Source organism: Alligator sinensis, unplaced genomic scaffold (assembly GCF_000455745.1).
Source record: "Alligator sinensis unplaced genomic scaffold, ASM45574v1 scaffold809_1, whole genome shotgun sequence".
In the NCBI taxonomy this organism is placed as follows: Eukaryota; Metazoa; Chordata; order Crocodylia; family Alligatoridae; genus Alligator; species Alligator sinensis.
This window is the reverse complement of record NW_005841956.1, coordinates 594,903-600,418: the sequence shown is the minus strand read 5'-3', so window position 1 is coordinate 600,418 and position 5,516 is coordinate 594,903.

Below are 5,516 nucleotides of genomic sequence, written 5' to 3'. Positions count from 1 at the left end.
CCCTCAAAATGGCTGCCCTAATCAGGCACCTGGAGGCTGCCAGCTCCAGGCCCTTAAAGTGGCAGAGACACCCTGTGCTCTGCCACAGTCTCTTTAAGAATTGGGTCTTCTTCTAGTATGAGTTGCAATTGTTTGAGGATCTTCCATATAGGTTCCAGGGAAGGATGGTATGTCATAAGTAATGGTGTGCAATTCGTGGGGATTTTCTTTTTGTACTACAGCAAGTCTTCACACAGTATCCAGGTGGCTCTTTCAAAGTGTGAGCTATCTCTTTGGAGGAGTGTCCTTGTTGGCTGAAGGCCTTTTTGAGATTTGTGAGGTGACGATTGCAGGTGTTCTTCTCAGTGCACATTTGGTGGTATCGGAGGGCTTGGCTGTATATTACAGCTCAGAGAGAGCACTTCCCCCAGCACAGCACTCCCTACCCCATCCTCATCTCACTCAGAGAGAAAAGAATCACCTGTTGAATAACCTCAGCTGCCTACAGGGCCTCTGACTCTCCTTGGACATTTCTCATGCAGGTACCAAAGAGATTCAGCTCCCTTTAGCTGAATAGATACAGACAGTGTCCGTTTGTCTATAACCTTGCCAGACCCTGATATTTCAGCCAAGGTGAAGGACCAAGTGATGCAGCACAGAGTGCTCACGTTAGCATATTGCAGTCAGCTGGTTTCCAAATACACTAAAATCGGCATAAAATAAATAACTCTGCTGAGCAAGTGGAAATAGAAACTGGCTTCTTCTGCCACACACTGGCAGCTTGGATGTTGCAAGATGCACTCTGTTTACAGAGAATTTGTGGTTGTTCTGACCCTCTCCCCATTTACTGCATTGTAACAAGGCTGTGTTGCTGCTGCGTTTTATAGTTTTCAGAGCACCAGGGGCTCTTATCAGTTTAATGTCAGACAAGTACAAGCTTGCAAAGCTTATCAATTGCCCTGGAGGAGACAGTGCCTGATTTCACTCACAGGATTGGAGGCTGTCTGTGAGCAGGGAAGTCAGTGGCATCTCAGAGTGATTGGAACTCAATTAGCAGGAGGGTCTGAAAATTGTGCACATACAATGGGGCAGAGGGTTTCAAAGAGGTGCCCAGCTTCTGATCAGAAACTGTTTTTGTTTGCAATAAAGGCTGAAAGCAGGGCAAGGCAGCACCTTAGAGGACCTTTTTTTATATTTGAGGCACCCCTCATTAGACTGAAGACTCCCCTTGGAAAGTGACAGCTTACTTTTCACTTTTTATTTGACTCCAAACAAATTATAGAGAAATTTCCCTGTAGCAAAGAACTCAGTAAGCCCACAATGGGGCAGAATGGTTTTCACACTATGGATTCCTATTTCAACTCTCTGGGTATGTCCAGACAAGTGCGCACGTGCTCTTTACAGTGCCTCAAAGGCGTTTGAAGCATTGCAAAATGCACGCAGCACATGTGAAAGTGTATATTTGCAGTGCAGAGGCAAATTTAGATACCAGGAACTCCCAGTATCTAAAAAAATGCAGCAAAAAAAAGCAGGATGGCACGTGGAGCTGCAGCATCCACAGCCCAAAACTGGAGTCTGGCTGGCTAGAGCCACATTCCAGCTACTGGCCAGGCTCCATGCACCTGGATCATCACCCCTACAGCCCCAGGAGGCCTCCAGGACCCCAGGTAAGGCTGCTGGGGCCAGCCCAGGTGCTGGCCTCAGCCTCCCCTACCCCACCCGGGGCAATTTGCTAGGCACCAGAGCATGCATACAGGGGTGTGCCCAGGAACAAGTAACAGTGACACAACTATGTGTTGCTACTTTTTGTCCCTGGGGAAACACATGTGAGCACTCATCTGGACACGCCCTCTAGGTTTTTCTTGTGAATCATATTTGCATGCCTAACAGTGCCAACATTGCATGGTGCACTGGGGCACCTCTGAAAGGATCTCAAGGAGCCCCAGGGGTCTGTGTAACCCTGGTTGAGAATCACTGTCTTAGGGCGTGTGTAGATGAAACGGGGGCCCTCAATTGAAGCGGTGGGTTTAAAAACCCACCGCTTCAATTTAGGGTGAGGTAAACCCCCATGTCATGCACACACCCCGCACTTCCCTGCCTCTCCAGTGGCAGGGAGAGGAGGGCAAGCTGCCGGTGGGCGAAGCAGTCCCTGGGCTGTGGCGGGGGGCTGGTGCTTCCCTCCACAGCAGCAGTGGCCCCCCGCCAGGCAGCACCCTCCCACAGGCACCCAGCTCGGGTGGTCCCAGGGGGCACCACAGCCACGGAGGGAAGCACTGGGCCCCTGAGCAGCTCAGGCAGGTGGGCAGGCAGGCTCCTGGGCAGGGAGGGGGAGATCAGGCTCGCCACTTTTCTCGGGCAGCTGTAGGGGCAGCACCTCAGAGGAGTTTTAGTTTGTTGTGCCCCAAGTCATTTAAGGCACATTATGCCCCCAAATTTCCTACAGCAGCTGGAATTAATGCGCAATACCCTGCTGAGGCATACAAACATCGACACCATTAAAGCGGTGCAAAAGAATTTAGCCTGCTTTAAAGTGTTGTGCACACATGTCCCTCATTTCATCTACACACAGCCTTAGTGACTCAGTGGTTCAGAGAGGCATGAGCTTGCATAGGCAACAGCCTACTTTGTCAGATGCTAGGAATAGCAGCTAGTATTTGCTTTGGATTCGGCCAATTCAGGAGACAGCGATTCGATGACTCAAATCACTGTCCCAATTAGATTCGGCCGAATCTCCAAATCAGCCAGGCCAGGCCCATCCCCTGCCCGCTCTCCCAGCCCAGCAATGGCTGCCCCGCCCGCCCCAGCTCCTGGCACTTGTTTAAAAAAAAGCCCTGACTCAGCAGGTGCTGCCAGGCAGGGGGGCAATCTCCACTGCCCCCCACTACCCAACACTACATGGGAGGCTCTGCATGAGCTCTCCAACACCCCCTCGCTCCCTTGGCGCCCCCACAGGTGCCCTGCCCGGGCGAGCTCTGGCCCTTTAAGAACAAAAAAAACCCCAGACTCACCACTCCTGCTGGCAGGGGGTGATCCCTGCTGCCCCTTGCTGCCCCACGCCACGTTTTTTTTCTTAAAGGGCTGGAGATGGCCCAGGCAGGGCACCTGTGGGGAAGCAGGGGGGAGGGTTGAGGGGGCTCATGCAGAGTCCCCCATGCAGCATGGGGCAGTGGGAATCACCCCCAACCTGGCAGCACCTGGTGAACACCGGGGCTTTTCTTTAAAGTAAGGAGCTGGGATGGGCAGGGGCAGCCATGGGGAGTAGGCAGGGGTCGGGGGCACTGGGGACCCCCGTCCCCCCTTCCCCCACCCCTAGTACTTACCAGCTCAGAGTCAGCTTCAGCTCCCTTATGCAGCCACTGGGGACTGCCCAAATCATCAAAGCTCTCCGAATCTTGTATGAAAATCCGGAGAGCTTAGAATCGATTCGGACCTTTAAATTGGTCCCGATTCGATTTGGATTCAGAGGTTCAGCCACCGAATTGGGCCAAATCTCCTCCAAATCAAATCTCCACTCAAAGCTTCGCATAGCCCTAGCTAGGAACTGCCTCTTCCTTCTGCCCATCTTGCACAGCTAACCACCTCTGTACTGTTTGCAGTGCAGCATCAGAGACCCATATGAATAGGGTCTTGTATTTCTGCTCTAAAATAAACCAGGTCACAACACAGAGGTAGCCATTAGAGCACAGACTGCCCATCATGCAGAGGCAGAGAGACACTTCTAAGCAGCCACAAGCTACACGCACACCCGCTCTAAACACTTGCACCACACAGACACACACATCTGCTCTCCACTGTTTGACTTTAGCCCCAGTCACATGAATCTTCCCAAAGGTCTGTCTCCCTGCCATGTGTATTTCCCCTACAGGTCACTGGTGTGTGGCAGGGCACGCTAGGCCTGTCAGCAACATAGCAGGAAGAATGACTTAGGGTAAATTGCGCGTTCCCAACACACATGCTGCTCATCTCATCACCCTTTTCCTCCACCCTCACCCGCATCCTTTCCAACCCCCATGCGCCTGCGCCCAGCTGGGGAGTTACAAATGGTTCAGACACGGTTCAAGGGTGCCAGGATCTTCTCCAGTCCCCCACTGACAGAGCTGCAAAGATGTGAAAACAAGACCCCTGGCCTGTTTCTGCTTCATTCCACGCAGGCTGCCGGTGTCAGGTTAGCACTTCAGAACCATCAGCGTCTGAAACAACAGGCCCCCAGCCATGAGGGACCCGCTCCCAGGGCATTTGTCACACCCCAAGGCTGCTGCCTTTCATCAGACCTGACTCTTCCCTGTCATGCTCTCCCCCATCCTTAGCCTGTGGGAGCGGGTGACAGTTCTTCTGACAACACTTGTGCATCCCAGTGAGCAATAAACAGGCCTAGCACGCATGTATAAGAGGGAGAGTCCCAAAGTGTGGGGGACCAGGATGGAGCTTCTCACCAAGTTGCAGCACACTGCCCAGGCATGGCGGTCTGGGTGTGCTGCCACTGGAGTACGACAAATTCATCCTGCCCCCACACTGCCACTGTCACGAGGAAGTGGGTTATTTCTGGTGATGTGCCTCAGATTTCCAGGGAAAAGAAAGATTCATGTCTCCAGAATGGACTAAAAAAAAGGCAAAGATGCTTAGCAGCAATGATCAGTGCCCACCTGGATAGGGGACGAGGATGGGAAGGAGAAGGGCAGACTGTTGGCACCTATGCTGTGGCACACTATCTGGCAGACATGGTGGCAGCCTACATTCACACACAGCCCACAGACTATCTACCAGCATGGCTGGGGCCTTCTTCCATGCAGTGGCATGGCTCAGTGAGCTTTGAGTCTCTAGGGCAGCTCAGTTGGCGGGGGTATGCCTGTCACTCAGTGTTGTTTTGGGGCTCACTGTGGATGTCTTGGCTGTAACCAGACATGAACATCCCCCCCAATTCTGGTGAACAAGTTAAGAGGCTGTGACTTGGATGACTACACAGTCCGGTGGGTGGCGAATTGGCTAGAGGGTCGCACCCAGGGAGTTGTGGTGGATGGGTTGGTTTCAACCTGGAAGCGTGTGGGCAGTAGGGTCCCGCAGGGCTCGGTCCTTGGACCGATACTCTTTAATGTCTTCATCAGCGACTTGGACGAGGGAGTGAAAAGTACTCTGTCCAAGTTTGAAGATGACACAAAGCTATGGGGAGAAGTGGACACGCCGGAGGGCAGGGAACAGCTGCAAGCAGACCTGGACAGGTTGGACAAGTGGGCAGAAAACAACAGAATGCAGTTCAACAAGGAGAAATGCAAAGTGCTGCACCTAGGGAGGAAAAATGTCCAGCACACCTACAGCCTAGGGAATGACCTGCTGGGTGGCACGGAAGTGGAAAGGGATCTTGGAGTCCTAGTGGACTCCAAGATGAACATGAGTCGGCAGTGTGACGAAGCCATCAGAAAAGCCAATGGCACTTTATCGTGCATCAGCAGATGCATGACGAATAGATCCAAAGAGGTGATACTTCCCCTCTATCGGGCGCTGGTCAGACCGCAGTTGGAATACTGCATGCAATTCTGGGC